Here is a 15,398-nt window from a genome sequence, read left to right on the forward strand (position 1 = left end):
GCAATCAAGTAGGAGGAACATTTTATCACTTGCTGCTCGATGTGATGTTCTTGCTAGGTGTCCTGGCGAAATGTGGAACGCACACCCGTCATCACATCCTAACCATTCTCTCCACAATTCACGATCAGGACTCGTCACAATTCACAATTCACGATCAGGACTCGTCACAACTCGTCGCAATTCCACTCGTCACGTGGAATTGTCTTCGTCCAGATGACCGGATCACGGTGGAATGACACTCATACTGGCACCTTGAATCTTACAGCATCGCCTTAACCACTCCGACAAGCACTCGGAACTGTACTTTTAGAAATTGCAGTAAATTTACGATCTTCTCAAAGAATAATGCACAAATAAATAAACTAATTGTTCATATTTTCAGATTTCATAACACTGGATCACGACTTTCGATTTCCTTGACTAGTTAAACTTGTCAAACAGCGACGTGAAAGGGAGTGTAGTGTTTTTGCTGTGGACTTTTCAAGTTTTGGAGCCGTCGTTAACAGTGAAAGACAAGTTTCCCGCATAATTTACTAAGAAAATGAATCATTTGTATCCATTATTCTTGGTAGATTTAGTGAGATTATTTTTCAACAGTGGTACAAAGGCGTCGTACTAAGCTAGGAGTTATTTGGGTAGCGTCGTAGGAAGGCCATTCTTTTTTTGACGTGATAACGTCTTATAAATCGATGAACGCCGGCTGCACGCACGAAAAAGAATGACTCATTGTCACGTTCCGCCTGAGCCGAGCGTGCACGAACCTGCCAACCACCGTGCGAGAAAATCTTCTATAAGATCAAACAGGTTAAGGCGGGCTTTTTAACTAATTGTTCGTGATTATATTTAAACAAATTAATTAAATTAAATCCGCAGAAACTGTAAATAATATTTGAAAATTATAAAGTATGCAATTTTTCATCAATGTTTTCTTATGACGTTATCACGTAAAATTATCGTCCGTAAACCGACTTTACAGACAACCCCCCTTTTTTTTCATTCCAACGCTCACGCTGTCAGTTATAAGTTAGTGAAAATCATTTTGAATAATATTTGTAGTCATTCAATTAATTGCCCCCCCCCCCCCCCCCCCCCCCAGCGCGGACCGCGGAGGAAGCAGATAAGTCGGCGGTTCTCCGTCCTTACGCGGCGGAGATGTTGCACCCAGTGGAAGTGCAATACTAGGGACTGGAAAAATTCGCGGTTTCAATTACCTCTAGGATAGACTCTACTATCCTCTATGTACTTATGGAAATTACACTTGCTGATTGGCTACTAATCCGTGACACCTGTCAACTGGAATGCTTGTGATTCGCTGTTTTTTTTGTTGAGTATTCTTCATTGGCTTAGGGTCATTCAGGTAAACTGTGGTCCAATCACTGAACCAGCATGAAGTTGAACTAGTTTGGATTCTAGCCTATCGCGAAATGAATCCGCGAATTTTTCAGGTCTCTAGCAATACGTGTCTCGCAGCTTAATGGAATGTAGAACCCGCAGAACGGAACAGTTAGCAAAGACTCGCCTGTGACCATTTCTACCAGCAGCGAGCGTCAGGGCACGACTCTTCGCCATTACGGTCGAACAACAACTTTATCTTTAACGCAGGCAGCCAACTTGATAACACGGTGCTGCTGGTTAACAGTGGGGGAGGCCAAAAAAAAAACACACTTCTCCAAAACAAAAGCTTTAAACAATTTTACACTAATTAGAGGTCCAAACATGTAATAAACTTTTTTTGTGTCTCGTCAGTAAATATAAACTTACGCACCGAGACAGATATGTGTTGCAAATGATGTCGCGGAAGTAATAATACCGTTTACTGACATTTTTGAACATTTTTTTGTCATCAATAAAATCTGCGGGAAATCTACGAGATATTACTGAGGTTAAAAAATAAAACACTTTGAAGACGTTAAAGTCGGGATATCCTCAAGGTGACTTGTCACAGAGCCCGTAGCTGATTCCAAACTTATACTGAAACAAGTGGCGAAAACTCATGCATGATTTATAAAAATCTAAAAAAAAAAAAAAAGCTTTTTTTTTGTCACCAGGGTGAAATCAATATTCCATATACAAACCAGGATTACGTCATTTGTTAATTGCCTGATGCCACATTGTATCCCTGGTTGAACATGCCTGGGTAACAATTGTATTTTGTGTGATTGTGACTGCCTCCTTATACATTACGAATTGCCAAACCACCCGTGACCAAATGACAGATGTCACTGAAACGTAGAAAGGTCTGTAGACTTTTATGTTGCCAAATAATAACGCGAGTTTTGTATGCCTCTAACGCAAAAGTATCGGCTCCTCAAACCGTCGTTCCAAGAAGAAGAGCGTAGTGTTCAATTGTTTCATGGCAGTTGGAGGAGTTATGTGCGACAACAAATTACAAAAAAATAAAAATAATATTAGACGTCAATGCCTCGTTCTCATCTCATTGGCCCTCATCGTATCTGATGACCTCGATTTCAACGAGACTTAAAGCTCATTCATTCATTCATTCATTCATTCATTCATTCATTCAAAAGTCTGCGTAGTTTCTACGAAGAACCAATTATTTTGAACTATTTACTCCCCTTTATTCAGTTTTGAGAACTCTTCAATTGAAAACCCCGAACCCGAAAATATACTGTAATTTCTAACATTGCTATGCAGGAAATCGTAAACAGGTCTATAAGACTATAATGCTATTTCCAAATAGTAAGTATGCGTCCTTTACTGATGCAACCTTAGCAAAATAAATACTTAAATTTCAAGGCTGCATTATGTTAGAAACAAGCCGTAAAATCATGTCCGACTTGTTTTGACGTTAATACAACATTATGTAACTAAAAATGAATGCTTTTACGGCAGTTCGGCCGTTTGCGTTTACAAATGCTCCACGCTCCATTTTCAGGCTATTTTAAATTTTTGCACGTTCAAGTCAAACACTTCACAGCAAGAGATGAACACGAAAAGGCGTAGACAGCAGTTGGCTTACCAAGAAAACAGACTTGCCGTTACATTTCCACACAAACACCTCGCAAGCCGCAAGGCTGCACGTGAAGACGCGATAGGCTCGTTCTTTCAAGTAAGCTTGCATCGGCGATACTGTAGGCATGCTTGCAACCACTTGGAGGGGGGGGGGGGAATTCAGGGGGCCCATGTCCCCATGGAAATGAGAAGTCCCTCACTTTGGGGAGACCGCCTGCCCGCTCGCGTCTGCGAAATTGTGACCATGAGAAGGCGTTCATAGACACAACGTCAAAACCATATTTTAATGGAAAACTTTTTGTATATACGTAAAATTTTCTGTGCTTGCTGCATGCATAGAGGTCAAAATAAGAGCAGTGCACAATACACAAGCACTGTGTCCGGAGATGACGTGTTGGTTAACCCCACGCGCAAGTCTCGAGGCGCTCCTGCTTGCAACTAAGCATTTAGAAAACAAAGATGGCTGACATAATTTACTGCTGCACATTTTAAGGATATTTTAAAGCTGACGTGTCACAGTTCGCGAGGTGCGCCAGCTCGTACTTGCACGCTGTTAAAAATCTTCACCTGAAATTTACGAAGAGCGCTGGTTATAATTAGAGACCTGCAAAATTCGCTGTTTCGATGGCCTTCAGGAAAGACTGCACACTCCCCCTGTAAACTCGGGCAAATAACGCAAGTTTATTGGCTGCCGACTTGTAAGTCGTCTCAGCTGGTTTGTCTGTTATTCAATCCTTCTTTGGTTGAGGGTTTATAACTGGTTGAGATTCGTCCAGATGAACAGTAAGCCAATAGCAAATTTATCTAAGAGGTATATGTGTTTGAATTCTAGCCTATCAACGAATGAATCCGCGAATTTTGCAGGTCTCTAGTTATAATGTATCCAGGGATCTTCGTAAATTTACCGTCTCCTTCACAAGTATACGGGTGATGAGTATACGTACTTTGAACATGAATCAACAATAATAATCATATCATATGATGAATAATACACTCAAAAACGTGTTGAGTCTAAGGTGAAAACCTTCTTTTTTCCTTCTACTTCTGTGTTTACCTTGTTTACAAATAAGCACAGAACTACGAAGTCGAGATCCAGCGTAATTTCCACACGAAGATACAGTCGTCTGAGATTACGAAGAACCCTTCGTTCCTTTCAGGTTAATTCTCCGTAGTACAGTCCGTTTATTTGCCGCAGTCTCTAACAGAGAAGCAGCCTGCGCACTTGGGCTCTGTGTGTGGTTTCCCGCTTACTTTCGATTGTTTGAAAGCTGTACATTCGCTGGTGGACGCGCGTAGAAAGCGGCGAAGAGCAAACCCAAGACTCCTTCCACAGCACTACTCACTTCCTCAATTCGGTCTCCAGTAAGACGACTGATGTTTTTGAAATTTTCCTCTTGTTAGTTCACGCGTGAATACCTTTTGGTAATGAGTAGTCTACAGTCTTAAAAATGTTGGTAGATGTACGGAGTTTTCAACTAAACATGCACCTTGAATACACGAAGGATCGTTCGTTGTTTCAAGTAACTGGATCTTCGAAGAATTCCGTTGTAAACATGGTGAATATGTACTACGTCAAAGGAAGAATTTCTTTTTTCCTTTTGGAAAGTCAGGTGTGGAAAATCCATGTAAAAGTTGGCAGGGCAGTAAAATGGATTCAAAATTTCCAATTGTTCCATGTCAGGACCTTCCGAGCCCGCCTTAGCCTCTGAAGTAAACACAATATTTCATACAAGTAGTATGTTTTATCTTTAAAACAAATATCTTCTTCAAGGAACAAAATAAAATTAGAAAACAAAACAAATTCACGATACTTTGGGGGTTGTTATACGAATGGTATAACCGGGAAAAAGGCAAGAAAATTAAATATCAGGATCAGATACACCTACGTCTGATCTTGAAAACGTTGTTTCTGCAAGAGTTTTCAGCACTGTAAACGGGTGAATTTTTAGCAACATTCTTTCAGTGGGGGGCCGATATGGAAGAGCGCAAGTGCTGTTGAACAATCAGCTTGTGAAAAGAACATACTCAGAAGTTGGGCTCGTTTAGTTGCGATTTGCGGCGCCGTTGTACTTCCAGTGGAGTTCCTTTTCACGCCGGATGTTAAGAATGTCTAATCTCTGACTTAGAATAACTGAATATTATTACTAAAATAACTGAAATAACTGAAGCACTACATTAAAAAATTTCTATTTTTTTATTTTTTGGTTTCCAAAAGAGAAAAATTAATACAAAAATATTTTAAAAATTAAAAAAATTAATACCATTTTTAACATAGAAGAAATCTACAAACATGTTAAATGCACATTTTACAAGTACTGGTAATAATGTGACTTTAAATACCTCTGAAAATAACTCCACGAAAATTTCACAGAACATTTTAGTTAATTAAAACAAAATGTCAGCTTCTAGCTTTAAAGACCTATCTCGCAATATGATTTGAAAACTATTTTTTTCTGAAATGTAAAACTCAAGTACTTTGGGCCCGGATTAGGGTAGATACACTTTACCAGTTTCGATTTATAGACTAATTTTTTTTTATTGATTCACATATCTTAGATCTTAGACAGTTAAATAATAATTTTTTTAAAGATCAGAATATAAATGTAATACTGAAGCTTTAAAACAAAAGTTACTAATTATTTACACAAATGAATAGAACAAGATAAACCATGTATTTGTGTGATCTTGAATCCTGCTAAGGTTTATGATACATAAAATTCATTAGGGTAAATTGTAAAGAGTTGGTATTAGGGGTTAGGGAGTTGAAGGACATTATTCTCATACCAATTATATATATATAAATGGTTTCTCCAATATCGACATGAAAGATATATTGTGTCTTATGCATATTACGTAGCTATATTACTTGTTCTGACAAGTGATGTCCATTGTTTGACACTGGTACTAATCAATTAATATATCTATATAATTCTCAGAGATTTAAAGAGATTCATCTTCCAAAAATAATTTTTTTTCTGAAAAAAATACATTATTCACACAATGGTTAAATTAATATATTGATAAGGCTTATAAAGAAGGTTTTATTTTCAATAATATGTTTTGAATTTTTACGTTTAGTTTTTATTTTGTTCCTTTTAAATATTATTTTGACTGTAGGCTACGTAGAATTGATTTTAACATTGTCACTTATTCATTGAGTCCAGAAACATTCGTGGTTTCATCTGGCGATAGACTAGAGGCCAACTGTATTTAACATTTTGCTGCTTCCGTATTGGACCACAGTTTACCTGAAGGAGTCTGAGCCAATGAATAACCCTCAACGAAAGGAGTATCGCATCACAAGCCTCCCAGTTAACAGTTCTCACGAGTCAGTAGCCAATAAAGCAGGCGCAATTTTCCCGAGAACATATACGATCGTGGAGTCTATCCTAGAGGTCATCGAGACCGCAATTTTTCCAGTCCCTACTTATTCGGTATTGAAGATATTACATATCGATTCTTTTTCTTACTATTACACATTTCTCAGCAAGTAACAAGAAGTACTGCAAGTATAAATAAAATAGAATATTAGCATTCAAGTACAAGCTTTAGTGAGTTTCATTTTATGTATCATATATTTGTTTCTTTTTATTATGCACAATTTAATGAAAATAAATATTATTAATTTATATTAACCAAGGAACTTTGTAGTACCGTTGAATATACTATTTGAAAATTGTAATTCTAATAAAAGTATGAATTTAAAAATATTCAGGTTACAGTTAGAGGTAATAATTTTTCCTGAGATTTCTTTTCTTTTCTCTTTAAGATAGTATGTAAAACAAATTATTTAAACCTTTTTTAAAAGGTTAAAACAAAAATTATTTACGTAGAATAGTTATAATTCAGGTGAATTCGGATATTCTATAAACAAATACTTTCTTTCTCACTGGCCCATTTCAGAGCTACAGAGCTTATTTATCAGTGACATAAGAAGTAACATAGGCAGGAACAAAGTGTACTGAAGGCTGACAAACAAAGTTTCCCGCCGCAACCCAGTATTAAATTGTAAGGGGCTGGAAAACTTCATTTCTAATGATTAGAGATACGGAAATCTAGTGGATTCTATTGGTTGCAAGGTGAACTGCAAAGGTGTAAACCTCTCTTTTGCTTTGATGATTGGATCACAGACGATGCTACAGTGTTTTAACTTATAACTAGAGACCTGCAAAATTCGCGGTTTCGATTACCTTCAGGATAGAATGCACATACCCCTGTACACTCGGGCAAATAACGCAAGTTGATTGGCTACCGTCTTGTAAGTCGTCTCAGCTGGCTTGTCTGTGATTCGATCCTTCTTTGGTTGAGGGTTTATAACTGGTTGAGATTCGTCCAGGTGAACAGTAAGCCAATAGCAAAATTATCTAAGAGGTATATGTGTTTGAATTCTAGCCTATCACCGAATGAATCCGCGAATTTTGCAGGTGTCTACTTATAACTAATCTCGGAATCTTTTCGCGAAATATGCATGACCCTAGTTATAAGTTAAAACACTGTAGCATCGTCTGTGTTCCATGATCGGGTGAGTTTCTTTCAGGCGCATGTCGATTGTTTCCACACCAGTCACAGTAATTCAGTGCGGAAGCAAACGCGTCCTGAGTGGCTCGGTCAAATAAGGCAGACTTCTCTCGCAGACGGCCGCCAATAACAAGGGAGAAACCACTGTTGCGGGTATACCTTGTTGCAATCTAATAGGCGTTAAAATTTATTTTGCGAAAAATACCTGCCCCTACCCATGAATCAATTACATATGATATTGAAATGTATAACTATTTGCAGACCAGTCCGCTGCCGGTTAGTAAAGTGTATGGGCAAGCATTTTTCGCGAAAAGATCTTAACACTTATTAGACTGCAATAAGGTATGTCTAGGGACTGGAAAAATTCGCGGTTTCAATGACCTCTAGGATAGACTCTAAGATCCTCTATGTACTTATGGAAATTACACTTGCTGATTGGCTACTAATCCGTGACACCTGTCAACTGGAATGCTTGTGATTCGCTGTTTTTTTTGTTGATTATTTTTCATTGGCTTAGGGTCATTCAGGTAAACTGTGGTCCAATCACTGAACCAGCATGAAGTTGAACTAGTTTGTATTCTAGCCTATCGCGAAATGAATCCGCGAATTTTTCAGGTCTCTAGGTATGTCCAATCCAGTGGTTTCTTCATTGTGACGGGCGGCTGTCTGCAGAAGAAGCCACTGGCTTGTTTGATCGGGCCGTTCAGAACGCGTTTGCCCACGCATCGGTGCGCTGACAGCGGATACGCACCTGAAAGAAGCTAGGCTTGCCTCGAGGTCTGGTTCGCTCACCTGGCCCCGGAGCCGAAGAAGCGACGTCCAAGCCAGAGCTGCCCGACAGCCTCCTCCGACTCGGTCCCGGCGACTGTCCCCCGGAGGCGAGGCCGAGCAGGGATTTCTCTCGCGGCGCGGGCCAATCAGGCGGCTAGTTCCTTCCGGCCCGAGGGGCTGGGGGGTGGGGGTGGGGGGGACCCGGGGTTGTGGCGTCTTCCTCTGCAGCCGCTCACGTAGAACTTTCTCCGGCGCCTGGCGAGGTCCGGTTTCCGCGCGGGGCGGACCGTTTTCACCCGGAAGCGGCTCGGCCGGGTGTTACGACACCGGGTGCCGACGGGGCTGTTCGTCGCGGCCCGCCCCGATAAGCGCAATCGCGCTCGTAACCGGCCCCGCGGGGGAAATGGATTTCGCGTTCGCGAGCGCTCCCCCTCCCCCTCCCCCCCCCCCTCTCGACACCTCGTCTCGACACCGCGCACGATAACAAACACCTGAACCCGCTAACAAACTGCGCAGATATAACAAATAACTAGAGACCCGTGAATTTCGCGGATTCATTGATCTCTAGGATAGACTCTACAGTCCTTTAAATACTCGCGGAAATGACACCTGTTCATTGGCTACTGACGCGTGAGACGTCTCAACTAGGCTGTCCGTAATTCGGCACTTTCTTGGTTTAGTGTTTCCCATTGGCTCACAGTGACCCCGGATAAAATGTGGGCCAATCGCAGAAGCGGTACGAAGGTATAGTTGTTTTGATGCTAGCCTATCGCGAAATGAATCCGCGAAATTTGCATGTCTCTACAAATAACTAGAGACCTGCAAAAATCGCGAATTCATTTCGTGATATGCTACAATTAAAATAATTATACCTAAGTCTGCTTCTGCCATTGGTTCACTGTTAATCTGGAGTAATGAGGGCCAGTTAGAGACCCTCACTCATAGAAATGTCGAATCACAGGCCACCCAGTCGAGACGACTCACAAGTCAACAGCCAATGAACAGGTGGCATTTGCCCGAGTGTGTAGAGTGTAGTAGAGTCTATCCTGGAGGTCATTGAATCCGCGAATTTTGCAGGTCTCTACAAATAACGTGTGCGCGGAGTCCAGGCGCGAGAGAAGCCTGCTTCTAGATAGAGATAAATTATAAGTATTTTTTTTTATGGAACAAGAGATAATAATCGAGAATAGCAATGATGCGGGTACGATCTCAAATGATAAAATGCATTTTTCCGCGCCCTGTACTCTCGCATCCGTGCACTGGCACTTTTTGACTCCTCTTTTGGCGGTTTATTCCCACGCGTTTCCTTTAGTAAAATTTCTTATCTGCTTCAGTAGTATAGGATAGGGGCTGCGGGCGCACGGGTTCTGGGTGAGAAGCCTGAGGAGCCGACCGCCATATTGGATTGTGACGTCACGGCGGCCATCTTGGATGGTTGTGACCTTGACCTTTGACCTTGACCTTGAATTTGATCCTCAAAATGTGACAAAATCCGCCAAAATTGGGCAAATTTTGCCCAAAATTCCTCAAAATTCGCCAAAATTTCCATTTCTGTGAAAAAAAATTCCGCCAAAAAATCTCAAAAAATTCCACAATTCAAAAATTCCCGTTTTCGAGAGAAAAATTCCCGTTTCGAGGGAAAATTTCCCGTTTTTAGTCCTTAAAAATCCCAGCGGCTAGAAATGTCCATATGTAGGCTTAAGCATCCATGTCTACAGCCTACGATAAGCCTCTGACGTCATCATGGATTATGACGTCACCGTTGCAATTTCCGTTACGGCCGCCATCTTTAACTTTTTTATTTATTATCCGATTTTAATGAAATTTTTTTAAAAATTATAAAAAATTTACTTAATAAAATTTTAATAAAATACTTATAAAAAACAAACATTTACGACACGGAGTTCGAAGTCCTCGGTTAGAACCCGACGAGTGCAAAAAAAATTAAAAATGGCGACCGATCCTTCTCCCGTGGTGGGTGCTAGCAGACTGACTCCCACCACTTTTTTTCAAAGCATATATATCGTCACCTAGTATGACGTCATGTCCGCCATCTTGTCTTCGATGCTGGAAGCCATCATCAATGTATCGTCGGCTAGAGTGCGCCGATAACATGTTAGTTTAATTCGTATCCGCTAGAGTGCAGTAATAATTTATTACTGTGACACCCGCCATCTTGTCATTTGGCCGCCATCTTGAAAATCCGTAATTATTTAGCTAGAAATTCGGGAAAAGTTCCAAAATTCATTAAATAAATCACTCATTAATTTACATATTGATTCGATCGATTCCTGTCCTCGGTTCGATACCCGATCGATGCAAATAATCTTAATTTTTATGTAAAAATACCTAAAAAATGACAGGTTCGAAAATAAAAACACTGCAAGTTCTTTTACAAACATAATATTTATTACATAATTTCTATTTTACTACAGGATCACCTGCGAAGGTTAGCAATCTTACAAACATTTAGGTCCGCATAGGCGTGAAATGACTAATTCTTAGCTCCAATCGGTTTATACAAGACAGAGTCCAGCCAGATCCTTTACAGACATAGTCCTCCTCTTCTTGACAGAGTTTCTGGATACCTTGTTTAACAGTTTGCTCGATATCGTTAGAACTGTAAATTACTGCAGCCGATGTCTTGAATGCACACTTCTTCACTTTGTCATCGAACGGATAAGGCTTTCCATATATACAGTCAAACCACAAGTTATATTTCAAAGGTCCGTTTGTTGCTACGTCATCAGTAAGCTGATTGATTATGTCCTGTCTGATATCATCAAGAAAATTACAAATGTCCTTTGACTCACTTAACGTACTTGGATAATAGTAGTCTTTCAATGTTCCACGAAATGCAGACTGCGCCAAGTAGAAGCCATTATCGTTCACTTGTAATGCTCCGATCACAGTCTTATGTTTATTTTCATGTTCAGATGCCACAGCAATCGGTTGCTGCACATCAGTTTTTTTACTTGTACGCTCACGAGTCACCAATCTAAACTCAGGAGTCGTAATTGCTGCAGGTAGTTCAGCAGTAGGCGCACGGAATTCACCTTTACAGTTTATCGAATGTTGGCGCAAATTATCAATTCGAGTAAACCATTTATGACACTCGTCACAGCGAAACTTCATGTGAGAAGGACTCTTCGTACATTTACTCCTCTCATGTCTCCGTACATCATGTGCAAATGCAAACGTCATGTCGCAGTATCCACAAGGATGCCTAGTTGAAGACAAACCCGAACCAGATGTCGCTGTTACTGCTACTGAATCATTTCCAGGCATACTCTTATGCACATCAATGCATCGTTGTTGTATAGAAACCTTTACTTTCTGCCGCACTGCAGGTCCTTTACATGTCTCCAAGTGATGCTTCAAATTAGCATTTCTTGTAAATTGCTTGCGACACTTAATACAACCAAACATTTTACGATAAGGGTTCTTGGCACATTCTCTCTTCTCGTGTCGACGAGCATTGCTGATGTTTGAGAAAATCTTGTCACAGTAACGACATCGATGTTCGTTAGTTGACGATTCGCCATCCATTGAAGTCTCCATCGAGGGCGAAACAGCGTTCGTCGAGGTTTCCTGTACAGTCAGCACTACCGGCATTAAAGTCTCTTCTGCTGGTGGTATCACATCTGTTGAAATCCCCTCCAATATTGACGTCATCGTTACCAACGGGATCTGCTCCTTCTCCGTCGTAGCTGTCGATAAGGTTCCCGTAATCGATGGTACAACCTCCGAGTTCAACGTTAAAGACGGTAAAGATGCAATCGAGTTCGCAAGAACAGGTAATTACGCGATTTATGCACCAGATTAAACAATCTAGGTGATCCTTACACCGCCGTCGTCAGAAACAAACTGAGCGTCCTGCTGTCTAGGACTCGCTTATATACATGCACCGTATGGAATAATACGCTAGTCAAATCAAGAACAATTTATTATAATACTAGAGTCAAAAAAACATTTAAAAAATAGAAGCTCCATCAAAAAAAAAAAAGGAAGCACACTTGGAAGCACCGACAACGAAAAGGCAGCACATTTGGAAGCACCGACAACGAAAAAGGCAGCACCATCATCGAAAAGACCGCACATTTGTCATTGGCTCCAATATTCATTGGCTCCAATATTCATTGGTTCCATCAGTCTATTGATTCTATCAGTCTAGTGACTCCAACAGTCATTGACACCAACGGCCTTTTTCTTCATCAGCTCCAATGATATTTGGCTAGAATGCTACGAGTCTAAGAGACCATGAGGCTACAATTCTACGAGTGTACAAGACTCCTCCAACTACCTTCAAGTGTATAAAGCTCCAAATGCTCCAACAGCTCCAACACGCAATGTACGCGCAATACATGTAATTTACACACAATAAATGTAATGATTACACAGTACACACACACAGGAAACGGAACGTACACACAGTACACACAGGAAACGGAACGTACACACAGTACACACAGGAAACGGAACGTACACACAGTACACACAGGAAACGGAACGTACACACAGTACACACAGGAAACGGAACGTACACACAGTACACACAGGAAACGGAACGTACACACAGTACACACACAGGGAACGGAACGTACACACAGTACACACAGGAAACGGAACGTACACACAGTACACACAGGGAACGGAACGTACACACAGTACACACAGGAAACGGAACGTACACACAGTACACACAGGAAACGGAACGTACACACAGTACACACAGGAAACAGAACGAACACGTAATATTCACGCAATTGACACACAGTACACGCAGAGTACACGCAATTTACGCAAAGTACACCCAATGTACGCAATGTACGCAATATATATGTAATGTACACACAATGACTACGCTTCGTTCGCGCAGGACAAGCATTTAATGAAAACGAAGCACGTTTTGACGGAAATTCTATAAAACGAAAGCTCATTTAACGAAAAGGAGGCGCATTCTCTCGTTCATTCAACTTGGTAGGATACGATCTTCAATGATAAGTTAGGATATAATCTCTCCATCAGTCTATGAATCCAACAGTTTATATTTCCATTAGCCATCGACTCCAACAGTCATTGACTCCAACAGTCATTGGTTCCAACAGTCATTGCCTGCAACAGTCATTGTCTCCAACGTCCTTTTGGTTCATCAGCTCCAATGATATTTGGTTAGAATGCTACGACTCTAAGAGACTATGAGACTACAATTCTACGAGTGTACAAGACTCCTCCAACTACCTTCAAGCGTACAAAGCTCCAACTACTTCAGCAGCATTATGTTATAATAGTACAAGGCTACTTGACTACGAAGCTACAAGTCTACATGGCTCCAATTGCGGCATCTGTCTTCGTCTGAATTTTCTCTTTGACTCCAACTCCGCCTGCCAGCTTCTCTTCGATCTGCACCTCGATTATGTTATAATAGTACAAGGCTACTTGACTACGAAGCTACAAGTCTACATGGCTCCAATTACGGCATCTGTCTTCGGCTGAATTTTCTCTTTTGCTCCCACTGCTCCAACAGCATTATGTTATATGATTCCATGGATACTTTGTTACGTAGCTACAGGTCTACGAGGTTCCAATGCATCATGTTTACGAAGCTTCCAGAACACAGGGTTACGAGACTGCGAGGCTACAGGACTACGAAGCTTCCAGGACACGAGGCTACATGGCTACGAGACTACATGACTCTAACTGATTACAGATTATCTTGTAGCTTTATAGAAAATAATCATATTATAGATTATGTATGTTTACTTAAAGACTACTCTGGATATAATCCTTTTTATAAGGTTTGCAAGAGTAGTTTATTTATATTTATTGCACACATGATTATATTTTTAACACACATATATATATATATTATATAATATAATACAGTTTATATTATATAATAATTCATATCCTTTTAGCTTGCTTATACAGGTTTCCAGGGCGTTATTCTGTCATAATTCTTATTCTTATTTTCAAAGAGAGATCTGGTGTATATTTTTAATTCTCTTATTCTTAATTAATTCTTTTCAGTTCATTTATCTAATTTGATATAATATTCCGGCTGTTCGATTACACTATACACAAGAAGAACAGCCAAAGAAACTTGTGTAGGAGATTCAAAGAGTTATTTTATTTTTCTGTAGTAAGTTATTCCGTATCGGAAAGCAGATCTTCCATCAGAGATTGTTCGTGCATCCAACTATCGAAACGCTCCAGTCTCTTGGATACTTCAAAGGTGTAATTTCTCCATATGTCATAAGTCTTCTTATCTCTCACAATTTGATTAATATCCTTAATATCAACATCCTCCATAGCCATCTTCCTTGTGTACTTGTTTCGTATGTCTTCTATTTTAACGCAATCATTTAGAACATGCTCTACTGTGTCTTCTTCCATGCACACAGGGCACATAGGGCTTTCCACTAAGTTAAAAGAGTTTAATTTGTGTTTAAAATTCCCGTGACCTGTTAGGAATTGTGAAGTGTAGTGGTCAGTACTTATCCATGAAAATTTCATCCGTTCTTCTATTGAAGGGAATATATTGTGTGTATGCCTTCCCTTGTCAGAGTTTCGCCACCTTTCTTGCCAGATTTCAATATTTTCTATGTGGATTCTGCGATATTTTGAAGCAGTGTATTCCTTGTTCATCTTTAATATCACAACTTTTGCTCTTTCTTGTATTAGTAGGTCTATAGGTAAGGCTCCAGCGATAACCTGCAGTGCTTCTAAAGACGTAGTTCTGTAGCTTTTTGTTACAGCAATTAGAGCTGTTCGTTGGGATGAGTTTAACCTTCTTCTTACATGTGAATTGCGTAGTAGTTCATACCAGACTGAGCAAGCATAGGTAAGTATGCCCAGGTATACTCCATTGTACAGTGTTGTCATAGTATTAGTGCTCAATCCTACATTTGTAGGTTTATGACTCCTTATTTTTTGCATTAACAGTAGGGCCTTTTGTGATGCTTCTTGTATGTGTTCTTGGTATCCTGTTCCCGTTGTGATTTGTACCCCTAGATACTTAACTTTTTGTTTTATCTTCACTATTCGTTCTTGAAATCTTATTAAAGGTGGTCTGTCTTTATGTAATTTTCCCTTTAGTAATACGCCTTCAGTTTTTTCAGATGATATAAGAAGTC

The 15,398-nt window shown here is 40.1% G+C and overlaps 1 protein-coding gene across 1 annotated transcript in view; it reads right to left on the reverse strand.

Annotated features, from left to right (window-relative positions):
• The window catches only part of LOC134529648 (putative fatty acyl-CoA reductase CG5065), a 44,012-nt gene extending 35,649 nt beyond the window's left edge, over positions 1–8,363 (reverse strand). The window contains exon 1 of the mRNA XM_063363961.1: positions 8,284–8,363. The gene's annotated coding sequence lies outside the window, so the exon portion shown is untranslated. The remainder of the gene's footprint in view (positions 1–8,283) is intronic.
• Positions 8,364–15,398: the final 7,035 nt, after the last annotated feature.

Source organism: Bacillus rossius, chromosome 2 (genome assembly GCF_032445375.1).
Source record: "Bacillus rossius redtenbacheri isolate Brsri chromosome 2, Brsri_v3, whole genome shotgun sequence".
NCBI lineage: Eukaryota > Metazoa > Arthropoda > Insecta > Phasmatodea > Bacillidae > Bacillus > Bacillus rossius.